This window comes from Paroedura picta, chromosome 3, assembly GCF_049243985.1.
Source record: "Paroedura picta isolate Pp20150507F chromosome 3, Ppicta_v3.0, whole genome shotgun sequence".
NCBI classification, from domain to species: domain Eukaryota; kingdom Metazoa; phylum Chordata; class Lepidosauria; order Squamata; family Gekkonidae; genus Paroedura; species Paroedura picta.
In genome coordinates, this window is record NC_135371.1 from 114069055 (window position 1) to 114087220 (window position 18166).

The 18166-nt window shown below is 44.4% G+C and overlaps 1 long non-coding RNA gene across 1 annotated transcript; it reads left to right on the forward strand.

Moving 5' to 3' along the window:
* The first annotated feature begins 1222 nt into the window (after positions 1-1222).
* LOC143831290 (uncharacterized) lies at positions 1223-17485 on the forward strand. The gene is made up of 3 exons (XR_013228794.1): positions 1223-1332; positions 3047-3122; positions 17376-17485. It is a non-coding gene; the product is annotated as an uncharacterized LOC143831290 (long non-coding RNA).
* Positions 17486-18166: the final 681 nt, after the last annotated feature.

Sequence of the window (18166 nt, forward strand, 5' to 3'; positions counted from 1 at the left end):
TGGTGACAAAGCTAGGATGCATCCCAGCAGAAAGTATCATGACTAGAATCAAGGCTAATTTTTTATATGGAAAATGTTCTGATGATGCACTCTGGTGACTTTTATTAAAGTATGAACTTGTTCCTTCTGTCACCAAATATTTCATTTATTTGGGATTTGCACACCAAACATTGTAAAAGTACTTTCCTAGCTATGAACATTTAGAGTCCTTCCTGCCTTCCATTTTACTTCTCAAATACAAATTCCAACAGAAGAAAATCAGCAACTACATTAAAATGAAGAAGGCCATCCACTGTCACATCAGCACCAGTAATCAGTCTCTTCTTTTGGCTCCAGAAATGAAGGTATATGACCTATGCTCTGTAGAGCAGAATGATCTTTCAAGAATAATTTAATGGCATTCATATCTTTGGGCAAAACTCTGATATTTCTTTCCTTCCTTTTGCTCACCTTTAATACTCATCCCCTCCTCCTCGACAAAAAGCTCAGTCTTCAGGTTGCTACTTGCAAAAAGCCAGTCTATCTCAGAATGGGGTACTTGGTTTAATTGAGCTTGGTTTTCTTAGTGGCTTGCAGCTTGAAATTGAAAAATTCACCCACTTCCCAGTTTTCAATTTGGTTTTGGTTTAAGAAGCAATCTTAATTTTATTTAGAGTGTAAAAGTGTCTGAAAAATCATTTTTTTGACACATGCAACCTACTGTAAGGTACAGTCATTGACAAATATGGCTTTAGTGATGGAGATAGGCATCTGCTAATGCCACTTTTTGGAAGGTTTGTACGTCACGTTTCCAACCAATACAAGCATTCCGAGGAGGTGCACATCATACATTCAAAAATATTTGGATGGTGAGAACAAGAAGGAAAAGGGGGGGGGGAGAGACTTTGGCTGGTCTTCTCCATATAGTGACAATATTACATGTGTCTTGTATTTAAACTTTTGAACACATTAAATGGACAGGCTAGGTACCTCTCCCTGGGAGTGATCAATGGGAAGTGACAGAATGTTGGGGAGCTGACAGATGGAAAATTGCAGTTAAGTGAGCAGTTGGGAGTTGGAAACTAGGAAGTTCAGAGGGAAAAGAGGATGTCTGAATGAAAGTATTAAAGGGAACTGAGAGTATTTTAAAAGAGATGGGAAGGGGGATGGATGTGACATCATAACCTATTTGTACACTGTGGGGGTAGGCACTCTGTGAATGGAGAAGGAGTGTCATAACACACAAACAGGAAAGTGGGCTAATAAGAGGCCCTTTCTTGGGTTGCCATCCATTTAGAGTTAGTTTGCAGGGACTTTTGATCCAGGGTCTCTGAAGATGACCAAAGTAGTCAGGTAGGGTCATATGGACATAGGTGACCCTTAAAACATAGCTCTAAACCACACATGGCTTTGAAAGTCAATGCAAGCATCTTGAATTGGGGCTTCGAAACAAACTGGGACTCAGTATAGGGGAAGAAGACTGGAGTGATATGGTCTCTGATGTTTACCAAACAGAGGGTGCTAAGCTGTGTTGTCAACTGGTTTTTGGTCTGGGGTTAGCAGTGCCAATTTTTCCACCTATAGCATGTGAGCCTTCAGCCTGCTGCAGCTCCGTTTTGTTGTGGATTTCTGCTTCTGCAGGAGTCAGCCAAAGGACCAGAAGTCAGGGCATTTCTGCACATGGGTAAAAATAGTACTATGCCAGCTGACTGCCATAATAATAAATAAAATCGCTTCTCTGGGCCCCTCCTCACCTTTCCTGCTGTCTTGCTCTTCTCTGCCGCCATTTCGTACTTGTCCCCCTACACAAGTGTTGCTGGTAATGGTGGAAGACAGCAACACGATTTACGCGGGACTCTCTTCCACCTGCCACTCAATCCCCTTTCTCCATGCCAATCCCCTTTCTCCATGCTTTGAAGGCCCTAAGATGCCTGCTAGGTGTAGTGGTTAGGATTGCAGACTTTTAATGTCATGCCAGGTTCAATTCTGCACTCCCCCACATGCAGCCAGCTGGTGACATTGGGCTCGCCATGGCACTGATAAAACTGTTATGACCGAGCAGTGATATCAGGGCTCTCTCATCCCCCTCACAGGGTGTCTATTGTGGGGAGAGGAAAGGGAGGCTTTGAGCCTCCTTCGGGTAGAGAAAAGTGGCAATTATTCCTCTTCCTCCTCTTCCTCTTCAAAAAAATCAGTAGTTATCCCTTGAAACAACTACATCTAATCATGGATGCATAGTGCTTTCTGAGGCTTGCTTCTTTTAAAAATAAATCTCCTTCCTGATTGAGGAGGGAGCTTAAAGAGGCATGCTTTGTGCTACAATTTAGAGGATATTTTTTTACCTTTGCTTGTACGATTGAATGACTATTCTTTGCTCCAGGCAGTTCACTTAAGAAAAAACCCCTCTCTTTTGCAGCCACTGCCTCTCTCCTCGCATGGGCGCACGCAGACAAGTGCGTGCGTGTGCACGCGCGCACACACAAACACTAACACTAACACGCTACCCCATGTGGTCTCTGGAAGCACAGCAGCCGACTGTGCGGGCGCATGGAGCAGCACGGAGACCCCCCATCTCCTATGACAAGCAGTCCGAAGTTGGGGTCGCTTTGGGAGTCGGCACCAAGACTCTTGGTGCATGTAGTTGTTGCATCCAGAATGCACCCAGCGATTGGATGCACATGAGTAGCAGCAGGTATGGGGCTGCCAAGTGGGTGGCTTCTTCCAGGGCTTGGGCAAGGGGGGTGCACCTAAAGGGAGAGAAGGCCTTGGCGCTGCCTGCAGGAAAGGCCGCTCGGGGCCTGTGGACTGCCTGGAAGCCACCCATGGGGAGGCTGATGCCATAGCATGCACCTGGGTCTCTGGTGAGTGGCAAATGGCATGCTTCCTCCTCACAGCAGTTCCAGCTCCTTGGCTTGCCCTCCAGCTGCAGCCAAGCATCGCCTCTCCTCCTCCTGGCTCTGAGGGTTGCTTGTAGCCTGCAACATCCAAGCAGAGCGAGAAAGCAGGCTGGCCTGAGTGCTGTGCCCTCCCCATCTTCACCTGCTTCTACTTCTTCTCGCCCCACCAGGCTCTGGCCAGCCCCTTTTGGAAGATGGCTAGGCTGAACAGCAAGACTATCTCGGCGCCAGGACGCAGTGGACTAGGTAAATGCAAAACCAAAAACAAAACTCTTCCCTCCTCAAACCTTTTGGTGGGTTCAGCCACCTGGCCCTTTTCTCGGGTCCGCTTTAGAAGATTCCCTTCCAAAGAGCTGCTGCTTTCCACCATCACTTCCCCCTGATGCCCCCGCAAAAACCTTGTTCCTCCATACCTCTCTTTGGTTGGTGGCCATCTGGCTGCTCTCCATTTAGGAGCGCTACATATTTTTGGTGAATTCACTTTTTGGGATTCACCAACTAGCACTTTAAAACGGAGGATGTAGCTGGCCAGACGCTGCCCGGATGCTGGATGCTGGCGACGTCATGTAGAAGGGCCAAAATATATAGACTACTTAAGGTAAGTGTTACATTTTATTTAAAGGGTGCAGAAATGCCCTCAGTACTTCTTGCTGGTTTCCCCTCCTGTTTTTCCAGTTTCAGCCTGTCAGTCAAAGTCAGGTGGTGTCAATTCCCAATCACATTCCAGCCCCATCTTTTCACACCTGAGCTCCCCCCTCCACGTTCAATTTTTTTTGATAAATTGTTAGAATCGCATTTTTACACATATCCACAACAACAAAAATATGCCATGTCAGCTTGCAGCACTGCTTGACCCAGCAGAATTCATAGTACTTAGCTGGGGGGGGGGGGGGGAGGAGACAAAAAAACAAGCAGGTTGGATGGTTAGATCAGTGTGTGTGGGGGGGGGGAGTGCATGTGCATGTGCATGTACATGTTCTGAAGGATTGCCTGCAACTCTCCATCCTCCTTGCAGCTCGGTGCCTTCCTTGCCAGATTCTTCCTATTCCCTTCTCCCTTCCCCAATGACTGCACACACATGCACCCCACCACCTTCCTCCTACCCCCTCCACCACCATGGTGAATTGCAGGTGCCTCCTGCAGACTATGTGTGTGTGTGGGGGGGAGGGGCAGGAAGGTGGAAAGCTGGAGGATGACAAAGGCAGCTGCTGAGGCCCCAGGTATGGAGAGGGGATGCCAACTGAGATCTATGGAATGGAACCCTTTCCACACACAAAACATGAAGCAGCTTTGTGACACAACCCAACACACTGTGCAAAACTGAGCCATAGGCAGAGTCTTCCTTGTGGCCAGCACACTGAGAAATGCACAATAATGGGTGCTGCCCCACAGCTCCTTTACAAGAGTGTCTCCATCTCTGAAGATATCTGATGTCCAAGCTGCAGAGAGGAGGTGGCCGGTGCCGGGGCTCCAGAGCACAGCTGGCGAGGATGAGGAGGAAGGAAGAAGCCTAGAGGAGAGGCATTCACATGGTGGCTGGCTGACTAGCCAGCTCCTTCTTCCACAGCTCTTGCCTGATGTCTGGAAATCCTCACTTATTCATTTAAAAATGCCCCCTGGCACATAGTTGGGCTGTGGGGCGGAGACTTTTTTAAATATTTAAGAAAATGTTGTTGCGTTATTATTCAATAACAGCTTAAAAATAACAAAATGCCTGAGACTGGCTCACAGCACCGCTCTGGGTTGAGAGGTTCTGCCATGTTGTGGCCTGGCCTGGAGCATTTCTTTTAATGTTCCAGACTGCCTGACAGCACAGCAGAGCCTCCCCAACCTAGAGCAGCATTACAGGTCAGTCTGGGGCGTTTTTGGTCTTCTGAAGAAACTGCTGTTGTGTAATAATGCAACAACAATTTTTTAAACATTAAAAAAGCCCTACCCTGCCCCACAGCACAGTGGAGCAGCATGAGGCATTTCTCCCATTTACTTTGTGACTCCTGAAAATGGCGGTGCCAGCAGGGGCCAATGGAAATGACGCCAAGGGGGTGGTTTTAAGGGCAGGGAAAGCCCATGAGGACAGCCCGAGTTTTCCCAACTGCACGGCCTAGGCCCGACATGTGTCTTGTCCTATTCCACAGCAAAAAGAGGGAACACTGATTTTCCCAAGTTCCCTTGTTTCAGGGAAACTGAACTACAGGCCTATAAGTTTATTGAGCATTGTAAGCAAATTGTATGCAAGGCTTTTAAACTGGAAATTCCAAGGCTGGTTAGAAGAAAACCTGCTTATTGAAGAACTAGGAGACTTTAGAAAAGGAAGGTCAATGCTGGACCATTGTACGTTAGTTGATCACTTGATAGCCAAATATTCATTAAAAACAGACCCTCTATATTTCCTTCATTGATTTTAAATCTGCATTTGATTCTATCTCCAGAAATATGTTATGGGCCAAATTAGAAAATACATCCATTGACAGACATCTCCTTTTTAAAATCAAACCAAAGCTGGGGAAAGATGCCCCTGGCCACTGCTACTACCTGTTTATCCAATAGGAGGCTTGAGTCCAGTAGGCTGCAAACCTGCTCCTCCAAGTGGAGTGCAATCACATCCAGAAAAGGAGACATCCTAATTCCTGGATACCCCTCCTCTGTTTGTTTCTGGATCAGACAATCCCCCCCCCCACCACCAAGTCTCTGTTTTTCCTGCTGCTGTATATGTCCAAATTAAAGCAAACCAGTTCCTTTCACCCCTCCCATCATTTCTTCCCCTTCCCAAGAACATTGACCTCAGACTATATTGTGCCAGTAAAATCTCCTAACCATGATCATACCTGCCTATTAGTAAGCAATCAGCTCAATAAATAATAATGCAGCAATAACAATCATATTTAGAAGAGTGGGGATTTTTTGAAGCATTTAAAACTTTTAACATATATTGTCTCATTAATCATCTGCATGGATAGGTTTAATATTATTATTTCATAGGAAGGGCTGAGGGTGAGTCACAATCACTGAGTTCATAGCTGATGTGACATATGAATTAGGAATTTGACTCACTGGCTAAATGCTTAGTTAGGCCCAAGGGAAGACAGGAAGGCCTGGAGGATCATTGTCCATGGGGTCGCGATGGGTCGGACACAACTTCGCACCTAACAACAGGCCCAAGGGGCACTATATAAGCATGCACAGCTAAGCCATTGGTTAATATTGCCACAATAGCAATTCATCATCCTTCCATCTAGCATCCAGGGGAGAGTGAAGAAAAGTTTATATTGGCAGGCTAAAAAATATGGAGTAAACCAGGCAATTAAATATGGATTAGCACACAAAACTGGAGTTAAAAAGCAAAGTTGTGTCCCTGCAAATGGATCCACTCTATTTGGAAAGCATTTTGCTTTGAGACTGCATTCTGGCCTGCCTTGGCAGTGCTCCTCCAGCCTCCCCCCACCCCACCCCGTTATCAATGGTCGCCTTGGTTCCCCTGCTTCACAATAAGCTTTCTATTCACTCTAATTCCTTTTAGCTTCTCTGTCTTTGTTTCATTCCTACCACAGGTGTAGGCTTCCCTTCCCCTGCCAACTAGATTGCAAATTCTGCCCTTTGAACATAAAGCTCAGGTTTTGCAATCAGAACAAATTATGCAGATTAGGACAAATCTATTTAACTTTTAAATCTGATTTTGATTAGTATATAATTTATGCAAAGGTGAGAATTTAGGGCTTTTGCTTATGGAGCATAATTACATCAACTTCTGCCTATATTCACATTGGCCTAACTAGGTAGCCACCCCACTGAACACAGTTATTATTTTTATAGTTACTTATTATACCAGCATCTCTGTAAATTCTAATTATTTTTTTCTTCCTTGCTTTTTTGATGTTGAGCCTTTCCTTACTGTGTTATCATTAGTTGGAGTCTACTTTCTGTTCAATATTAGCCTTGTCTGCAAATTAAATCAAACTTTTCTTGATGTCTGTTATGAGCCAAGTTTGTAGCCAATCCCTCTGTATCACATCTCAAAGCTTTCATGTTGGTTTTGACCCAAGACCATGACACAAACCAACCAATGGAAGATAATGAAACCTCCTTAGTAGCCTTTTTTCCAGTGTGGTGAACTGATTAAGAATGGTGGACTCTAATATGGAAAACTGGGTTTGATTTCCCACTCCTCCACATGTAGCCAGCTGGGTCACCTTGGGCCAGTCACAGTTGTCTCAGAAATCTTAGGGTGCCTGTTGTGGGGAGAGGAAGGCAAAGAGATTGTGAGCTGCTTTGAGACTCCCATCAGGTAGAGAAAAAGAGAATATAAAAATTCTTCTTCTTCTTTAGTAGCCTCTTTCTCTTTGTGATCAGTCAGGCCGAGTGTACATGGGTGGAATAGGCCGAGAGGGCACTCATATGGAAGTGGGGCTAATCCCTGCTTCCACAAGACATCTCCACTGAGCCGGACCCCTCCCAGGCCTGATGTATGTTAGGCCACCATTGCCCTGCTTTAAGGAAATATGGATACTTTTCGTGTTTCCTTAAGCTCTCCAGAGGTCAACGCAGCCTAGCCTGGTGGAGGCCCATGTGGATGGGAAGGGCAGCTCCTCTCCATCCTATGAAGGTCCAGAGGCCACTTTGTGATGGGCTGAATGGGGCATTTTTTTTTTTTTGCAGGAAGGTGGGATTGCATTCTCATGCAATGTAATCCTCCTGCAAACTCCCCCCCCTCCCACAAATAGCAGATCATTTCTGCTGTGTCTGCATCCCCCCTGGGGACACATTTTAGCAGTGGTGCCACCAAAAAGTGTCCTCCATGGGAACGCAGAAATTGGTGGACCAACTCCACCGCCAAAATGTTCACTGCTGGTGTGGAATCATCGTCAGTGTGGCATCATGATTAAACTGGGTTCAGAGACTTGTTTATATGACCTTTATTCCATTGGTCTTTCCTCCAACCTCCAGAACTTTGTCTACTTCTGAGCGTGAAATTTGTAGAGGGAAACCCACAAACATTTTATGAAAGGAATGATTCCTTATCATCCCTAGCTTTCTAATTGGTTCTTGAAGGACCTCCATCAATGATTTGTTTATTGTCTCCTTAAAGATGTTGGAATTCAGAGTTGAACGTGGAAACTTTGTAACATTTCAATGTCAATTAGTGTGTCTGTGTGGAAGAATTCAATGCCTTGTCTTCTGGCCAAGGGATTAAAACATTGCCCCTGGCAGTGAGCTCTTTCTGATATTGCTGAGATTGCAGAGAGGGGGAAGTAAAAACAGATAACTAAGTCAGACAGCAGGAGCTTCCAGAGGGATGTATTAATGATTCTGATTGGCAGCATTGCATGTGATTTACCACTGGCCAGAAGGTCTTAGGCTGGTATTAAGTCAGACAAAGGGGATTTGAATTCTCAGAGAGGTTAGATTGTCCTGTCCCTCATCCACTGAATGTTCAGATGAATGAAATAATTGAACAAGTTATCAATGTCCTGAGGGAATACCTATATTGATAACACTAATTACAGGAAAAATGCAATGACGCTTTAGGGCAGAAGAAGCTTCCTTTATTATTGTGAAAATGTTTGGGATTTTGAAAGCCTTGATGCTTGAAGGAATCATGCTTTTGAACATAATAAAACATACAGTTCCTAAATTCTGCCTAAACATCCGGAAGAAGTTTCTGACAAAGCGGTTTCTCAGTGGAACAGGCTTCCTCAGGAGATGGTGGGTTCTCCATCTTTGGAGATTTTTAAACAGAGACTGAATAGCCATCTGATGGAGAGGCTGATTCTGTGAAGGCTTAAGTGGGTGGCAGGTTACAGTGGATGAGTGATAGGGTTGTGAATGTCCCGTATAGTGCAGGGGGTTGGACTAGATCACCCATGAGGTCCCTTCCAACTCTATTATTCTATGATTCCATGAGTTCCTTTCCCCTGTTTATACTCTTTGGTCTTAGTTCTGTTTGCCATCTATATTCCTTCTTCACAGTTCAAAAAAGGAGCAATTCTGCAGATTAAACTGGTTCTTTTGTCTCCTGTTTAATCTGCACAACAACCCTGTGCAGTAGGCCTCAAGTCTTTCAATTCAACAACAACAACCTGTGTGGGAGACCTTAAATGTTTCTTCTCTACCACAACCCTCTCAAAAGTAGCCCTTTCTGCCTGGGGAGCTAATCTTTATACTCTGCAGGTGAGCTGTAATTCCAGGAGCTCTCCAGGCTCCACCTGGAGGTTAGCTACCCCTGGGTTGGAAATATTCCTGGAGGTTTGGAGGTGGGACTTCAAAATCGTACAATGCTTCAGAGTCCAGCCTTCAAAGGAGCCATTTTTGCCTGTAGTGCAGGTGTGTCCTTCCTGGGCTATGGGCCATGTACAGCCCTTACCAGCAACTGTTTGTATTCTGGGGCGCAGACAGGCAGACCAGCATCAGTCCTGTGAGTTTGGAAAGTGCAGGAAGATCTAAATAAATTCTTACAGCCTGAAACTGTAAACAGGGAGAGGAAGGGAAGATGCTTGGAAAATGCTTTGAGACACCTGAGGCCTGCTGGGTCACTGCGGCCCATTCCCAGTTCTCTCAGACCTCTCACAACCCCACATAACTCACAGGTTGACTATTGTGGAGAGATGAATGGAAAAGGTGTTTGTGAACCACTTTGAGATTCCTTTGGGTAGTAAGCAATAGGGTACAGTTTGGTGTAGTGGTTAGGAGTGCGGACTTCTAATCTGGCATGCCAGGTTTGATTCTGCGCTCCCCCACATGCAACCAGCTTGGTGACCTTGGGTTTGCCATGGCACTGATAAAACTGTTCTGACCGAGCAGTGATATCATGGCTCTCTCAGCGTCACCCACCCCACAGGGTGTCTGTTGTGGGGAGAGGAATGGGAAGACGACTGTAAGCCACTTTGAGCCTCCTTCGGGTAGGGAAAAGTGGCATATAAGAACCAACTCTTCTTCTTCTTCTACAAAAATTCATTCTTCTAAGGAGCAACCATGAAAGAAGCATGTGGGCACATAATATTTTATCAACAGTGAAAAAATGGAAAAGAAGGAACAGGGTGGACACCTGTGTACTGTGACTACCCCATGTGTATTAGGGCAGAGGGCATTTCGGTGTCTGTGGCCTAATTCCCACAAGAAGGGAAATGACGCAGAACTGGGGGGGGGGGGGGAATTGGTTGCCATGTAATCTTCCCCTAAGAAGAGTCTCCAGTCTGATTTTCCCTTCACATATCTGAAGACATGGCTCTGGAAAGCTCATCTGTAACCACTATGCCACAATTCCCAAAGGTCAGTCTTTTCCCACACTCTACGAACATTCCACACCACAGGTTCTTGACACCCATATCTCCACACCCATGCCCTCATTTGCCACCATGCCACCACAACCTCCCACACAACACACATGACAACCCCATGCCCTTACAGACTGGACAACTCCTCCCCTTCCTCTTCCCACTGCCAAGCTCTAGCACCCGTTGTATTCTTGGATACAACGGGCTTTGCCCCTAGTCATATATATAAAATGGAATAATTACAAATATTTGATTGCATTTCTTTACAATTCCCTGTTCTATATTTATGCAGATATGAAATTTGTATAAATTTGACAAGCTTTTCTTTGACAATAGCAAGGAGGTCTTAAAGCAGAGAGAGAGAGAGAGAGACTTTCCCCAAGGTTATTCATTGTCCTGTTTTTAGCTTTCTACAGCCACCATTTTTCATCCACAAGTGATAATCTGGTTTCAAGCAATGCATACTCATCATTTTGGCAAGAGAAAGATCATGAACATCCCCGAGGGGAGTGGCAAGCACTCTGAGTCAGTATGTGGAATCATAGGCCACAATTTCAACAGTACACATATTTATTTATGTAGCTTATTTTTATCCCACCGTTCTCACCTTCAAGCGTGAACAGGATGACCCAAAGTGACTCCATGCTCTTTGTGTGAGCTTTGAAGATGAGATTTTCATTTGTTCATTTGTGATAGGAAGAAGAGATTCACTAACTGGTTGGGCGCCTACTGATAGAGAAAATGCTGCATTAAAAAGCACATCAGTCAATTTGAGAGAATATAGCAATTCTTCTTAGTAATGTCACTGCACGTATCAATTTGATGATACCATGGTTAGATCAGAAATTTTAATATGGTAAATAGTACATTATATTTGTAAATATGGTAAATAACACATCAAAGATAACATATTATGCTTATATCAATCAATGGGTATTAGGTATAGACACTGGACTTTTCTGCATGAACAGCTTACTGTAAATTTACTAAGTAATCAAACCTTTAAGCTTGATTTTGGATTCTGCACCTGCCTTTACATACCATTCTTTTTTCTCCAGTGTATTTAATCTGCAGCTACAACTCAGACATGCAATTTTCTTCATTGGAGTTAGAACATCTGTAGTGACATGAAGAGGGTGATATCCAAGTTTTAAAAAATTGACACAGTTCCCCTATTACATAGTAGTATCAAGATCTTTTGAAGGAGATCTTTTTATTGGGTTGTGTTTTCAGATGCCCAAAATGGAGAAAAGGTGTCCAATCATTGTGTACTTTGGGCTTATTGGCAATAAGCCTGAGGGTCCTACCACCCATCTAATGAAGCCACCCCTTCCAGGTCCTAGATCAAGTCTGCATCACTCTTGCTGTTGAGCTTTTGGCCCACTGATGGACTTGTCCCTGACACTTAGAGGAAGGGGCTGCATGCCTGACTCACCAGACACTTGTCTTTGTACCACAGGGCCATTCTGCTCACTGACCTTTCTGACCTGGAATGCAGCTCAGAGGTCTTGCTGCAGGTAAAGCATCACCTGGGCCATCGGAGGCCTGCCAGTGCCCATTCCTTAAATGCCTGGGGGGGGGCTGGTCTATGGAGCGACCCCATGGGCCCTCCGGTCTACCCTATGCATCTGGCAGGCGAGGCTTAGATGGTTCCTCTTACACCCACCTCAGTGAGCCACAGGGACATGGAACTCAATAGCCAACCCCTCTGAATATATGCATGTGGATCCACACTGGAAAAAATGGGAATTATTGACTTGTTTTTTCTCCCCTTTCTATTCTGCATGTAACTGTTATGAAAAAAGAGAGAACCTTTCCCTGCCTATTTTTTTGACAGTACAAAGTTTGAATCCAGTGACACCTTCAAGACCAGCAAAGTTTTATTCAAGGTATAAGCTTTTGTGTAAGAGCCTCTTGTGGTTCAGAGTGGTAAGGCAGCAGACATGCAGACTGAAGCTCTGCCCATGAGGCTGGGAGTTCAATCCCAGCAGCCGGCTCAAGGTTGACTCAGCCAGTTTGGTGTAGTGGTTAGGAGTGCGGACTTCTAATCTGGCAGCCGGGTTCGATTCTGCACTCCCCCACATGCAGCCAGCTGGGTGACCTTGGGCTCGCTACGACACAGATAAAACTGTTCAGACCAAGCAGTGATATCAGGGCTCTCTCAGCCTCACCCACCCCACAGGGTGTCTGTTGCGGAGAGAGGAATGGGAAGGCGACTGTAAGCCGCTTTGAGCCTCCTTTGGGTAGGGAAAAGCAACATATAAGAACCAACTCTTCTTCTTTTTCCATCCTTCTGAGGTTGGTAAAATGAGTACCCAGCTTGCTGGGAGGTAAACGGTAATGACTGGGGAAGGCACTGGCAAACCACCCCGTATTGAGTCTGCCATGAAAACGCTGGAGGGCATTACCCCAAGGGTCAGACATGACCCGGTGCTTGCACAGGGGATACCTTTACCTTTAAGCTTTTTTTTTACTAGAGTAGTTAGATATTTTTGTTACTGAAAGAACTATTGAACCTGTATTTCTTGGATGTGTGTGCTTAAAAGTTTAAGATAGCCCTCATAGAAGTGTTTATAGGAAGTGAGTGGAGTCAGGTAGGGTTTTTGCTCATCAGGACTATTGAAAATGTAATTGTCTGTGCAGATTTTTAAAATGTTGCTTTGGCAGCAGCTGCCATCACAGCATAAGGATTACTGAAATTATGCTGTGGCGATCAATTTGTGGTTAATTTCGCCTTCTACAATAGCCATTTTGTGGCAGCTGTTTTGTTGCTGCAAACACCATGCCTTGTCAGAATTCCAAATGTACCCGCAGTCTCAAAAAGATGTAGACTCCCACCTTAATATTGCCAGCTTCCCTGTGAGGCTCTCTACCCCACCTCACTCATGGGGAGTCTGCTATATGGAGAGGAAGGGAATAGTATTGTATACAACAATATTGTATTGTATACAACAATATTATCAGCCTTCAAACCTTGGCTTCTGTCATTAAAATGCATGGGGATGGTAATTTCCAGGGCTGTTTTGGCCTCCCGGTACACACCCCTTTCTCCTGTCCTAAAGGGAGACCTGATCAGAGCTAGGTACAGCAGCAGCCACTGCACAACTAGCAGTGTAGCCCTCCGTGATATGGTGGTGGCATGACTTTTGCAAGTTAGCCAGACTTTTCCCAAGGAGAGGCTGCCAGTGGGAGGGAAGGTTGGAAAGCTAACAGCATTGTGTAGTGGTTAAAGCATAAGAAAACTACCTGGGAAACCCAGGCTCAAATCCACAACCTTTCACGCAAGTTACTGGGTGACCTTGGACCAGTCACTTTCTCTCAGTCTAATCAACTACATAGCATTTTTGTTAGAAAAAAAAATGGAGGAGAGGAGTATTATATAAGGTCCTTTGGGTCACCAATGGGAAGAAAGGCTGGGAGTAATCAACGTTAAAAAAATTAAAGCTGAAGATGGGGAGCAGATAAAATAAAGGTTGATTGGTGAATGGCAATGAAAGAAGGAAGCAATGAAAGGGGGAAAAGCATATGGAGGCTGCCAGGAGAGGAGAAATAGTATGGTGAAGAGGATCCTGCGAAAAAAAGAAATACCCCCCCCCAAATTTGCATATTCCCTGTTTATTCTAATTGTGAACCTGGCCCTTAGGATGTGGAGCAAAACAATCACCTACTGGGGCCAGTGACAGACAGCAGGGGGTCTCTACTGACTTGGGCCATCCTTAGGTAGCAGAAAAATTTCAAATTCTATTTTAATGGAAATTAATTAAAATCCTCCCCACATGGAAGAACATTTTCCTTGCAGGTGCAAGCATTGCAAAGGAAAAGAGATCTCATGACATAGTGTTGCAACATCGTGTGTGGCATTTTGAGGTTGCATAGTAATCCCAATATGCTTTTTTAGATGCATCAAGTTAGGGAAATGAGAATAGCTGCTGGTGGCAATATAGTGGTGGCATCTGGGACAGAAGGGCAGAAAGTATGGGCAGGCAAGTTGACCTTTATATGCACTGTGGAATGTTACTCATGCTTCACTGACTGGAATACTGTCTTCTACAACTAGTGGGACCCAATCTACCAAGCCATGTCAGACTCCATCTTAAAGAGTTTGCTCTTAGCCACAGGTTTGAATGGCAGTCTCTGCCTGACACAAGTATACCCTGATTCAGGGGCTTTTCGCACCGGGTTCTTTGTAGCAAATTGGTTGCTGAATGAAAAATTGCCATTTAAAATAGTGGAATTCGTCGTTATGCATACCTGCCTTTGTAGTGGAATCCAGTTGCATTTTGTAGCATTTCCCACAGGCTTCCGGTCTCGGCAAAAATCGCTAGAAAGGAAGCGCTCTTGCCAAGCTCGTCCCGCCCCTGGCCGTCAAGCAGCCAATGGGCAGCCGTTAGCATGCTCCCAAACAGCCCCTTTCCCTTTTAGAAAGTTTTTTTTTTTAAAAAACAGACCCATTGCAACGAATCTGTGTTGATTTGTTGCAACGGAGAGACCCATCCAGCTGCCTGGTGTGTTTGAGCTGTCATTTATTCGTTGCCACGCTCCCTCCGAGTGAAAAAAAAAAATCTCCCCCCCCCTCTCACAGGCCCGATTTTCGGCTGAAAATCCAATGGGCAGCCGTTAGCATGCTTCCAAACAGCCCCTTTCCCTTTAAGAAAGTTTAAAAAAAAAAAAAACAGACCCATTGCAACGAATCTGTGTTGATTCGTGGCAACAGAGAGACCCATCCAGCTGCCTGGTGTGTTTGAGCTGTCATTTATTCGTTGCCATGCTCCCTCCGAGTGAAACCCCCCCCCTCACGCGCCCGATTTTCGGCTGAATGAATGTGTAAAAAATAAAGGGAAAATACATCAGCAAACGGGCTTCTCTTGTTTGTGCTTAGTGACTGAAGGGGAGGGACTGAAGCCGGGGAAGCCTCTAAACAGAGGCTCGCTGGTGCGTTTATCCCCGCTCGCTCGGAGAAAAAAAAATGGCGATCGCTTCGCCGGAAGATCAGAGGAGAGAACCAGGGGGAGGGACTTTGTAGAAACCGCAACAATGTTAACGCACAGGTCTTTTTCGCTAGTGTTGCAGATTGGTTGCAGGAGTGTATCGCTTTCCGGAGGGTGAATCCACTTTTGGGGATTTCCCTGAAAGCGCTACAAGGAAGCGCTTTTTGCAGATCGTTTTCAGGTGTGTGGCAGATTGTCAACGACGTTGTGCATAACGGCAAATCAGTAGCATTTTCAATTGGCAACCATTGTGCGATTTTGAAGGCGTGCGAAAAGCCTTTTAGTGTTGCTCCCCTCCTAACCCCCCACCCCCACCCCATTGTATTGCTGATATAGTGGATCTAGGCAAACCTCTTTGTCTTTCATATGACTCCTACCTGGCCCCTCTGCAATGGGAAATCTCTTCTCCAAACCCAGCAGCTAGACCTATTTAGACATGATGGCTTCCTTTTCTTAGACCCATTAATGCCTTTGTCTAAACCCATCAACGGCCATCTCCAAACCTGACCAGGACATTGCCCAGCATCCTGATCCATGGAAAATTCCATCATGTGCTCACCTAGGCCACATCACATAGTCCCCTCCCCAAAAACCTATATAAAACTGGGTCTTTGAAGGGGCAAGTTACCCCTTCCTGGTGTCCTCAAAGCCTGAAAAATGTTTCAGAGGTTCCTCCATGGTCAAAAGGTTGAAAAAGACAGCTCTTTTGGAGCAGAACTGTTCCATGAGTGGAGGAACCTACTGCATTTTTTATTCCAGCTTTCCCCCAATTAACTTAGGTGCCAGGGCATGGCTCTCTTGTCTCCTTTTTTTCTCACAGTAAACTGTATTTCCCAGAATCATATTCTCACTTACATAACTGCTTTGTGCTGCAAGGTAGTGATATCAAAACACATTAAACAAATACTGTCCGCCTTCTACTGTGAATTCTGGGATTAGTGGAAGCTTATATAGTCATCTCCTGAGATCAGTAATTTTGCTTTCAGAATAGTTGCTATTGGACAGGAAGACCTTTGTATGTTGTAAACCTACATGTTTTTGCATTGCATTACGTGTTAATTTGTACTTCTCTAATTCCCTATGAATTAAATGAGGGCTCTATAGCCAGGTGCATGCCTATGCAAGTCAAAATTGATTGATAGCATCATTACTGGTAAATAGTCGAAGAAAAGGTTTCTTATTCTAGGAAACAAGCTGAGATGTGGACTCTTTGTTTTCAGTTATGTGAATATATTTAGAAGAGCATTTTCAGCAGATTTTATTCTGGCACCGTGAAGGTTGTTTTTTAACTGCAAATTTCTTGCATTGACACTGAATAAGCAAAATTCACACAAAACATTGCATTTTACTGCCAATAAGGGGAGAAATTTATTTCAGAGAATGCTCTCTGAATCATTGGCAAGCAGCACAACTGAAAAGTGCTTTGGGTACATTGATTAGCTGTCAAATGCTTCATCAGTGTGCTTAGATAAAATGTACTCCCCCTCCCCTGAAGGCTTCTTTTCTTCTTTGTGTTTTGAAAAACAGAATGATATTTTTTTGTAAAACAATTAAAAGATGGATGTTCCCCGAATGCAAACTATTCCACAGACAATTCAATATGTCACATACATTCAAATTAATCCATAACCATGGCAGCAAAGTAAGTTCTTCTTGTTGTTATTAGCTTCATTTTCAACCCACCTTGCTCACTGAGACTCAAGGCACAATGTAAAATATTGCAATGCAGGGGGCAAGGACTGACAAAATGGAAAACAATGTAAGCAATTTTTAAAAAATCTATTTACGACAACAAAACAGTCAATGAAGAAAAATAACTGTTGAAGACAGTAACATTGTATTCAGTTTGGCATCCCATATTGTTGAGAGGGGTTACAAAGGTAGAAAAAACATTGAATTCCAGTAAAATGAGAGAGGGGGTGATATGTACAAAACTGAAATATTTTAATTTTAATGTCCCTAATCAAAACAACTTTGTGAGCTGATCCATAATAGTACACTTTTAATCCTTTATAAGAATGTCCTCCTGAACATTTCGGTGTTGCACATTCTGCAAAACAATATTGAGAGCTGCTGGCAGGACACACCGTAGTATGGGAGCACTACAGAGAATGTGCACAAGTAGGCAGTTGCTGATTTTAGCTGTTTGCAAGATGGCACCTTCAACAGAATGCTAGAATAGTTGGAGATTCTCTTGTACTCTTCCATCTCTCATCGGATTTTCATGTGTTCTTTGACTTCAGCGATTCCAGCTAATGTATTGGAAATGGCCACTGCATCCAGTAGTCGAGCATCCTGTTTCCCAAAACACACTTTGACCAGGCAGATGCTTCCAAGGAGCCCACAATCATCACAAAGCAGCAGTCCAGTTAAGTGGCATTCAGAGGTACATTGCATCTGATCATGAAGGCTTTATTTGGGCATAATATTTAATAGACTTTTGGTTATTGTTTATTTATTAAATTCCTCTGCCACCCTTTGATCAAAATTTTGTTGTTATCAGACTTTCATTCTTATTGGCTTTTTCGTTTCTTCTCCATCTCGAGGACAAAGAATCAGCTTCAGTTTCCTAGGCACACAAAGCCAAGAAGCATAGTTTCTTGATACTAGCATCTCAAAAGGCTGAGGACTAACAGTAAGGTATGGGACTATACCCAATTTAATAGTACTTAATGGGGGGGGGGAGTTCCAGAGAAAAGAAATGTGGTAATGAGATTATTAATCAGAGCCTTTCATGCTATTAATCAAGGTACACTTAAGCAAAGGATTCTGCTGCTTTAGTCTCCTGCTAATAAAAAGCTATGGCCACATTCCCTGCTAAAAGGTTCTGAGCCATATTGCACTGGCTTTAATTCCAAACTGAAAACTCAGCTCAACGAAGTACCTCAGACTTCCTTCAAATAATCATCTCCCTACCTTGAATATGTCCCCTCTATTTCTTATTTGGAAAAAAATCCCAGAATTCTGGACTTCCTTCTTCCTCTTCATTTTGGTCAGTCCCATGGCACAGGCATTAGCTCATCTCTCCCCTCAC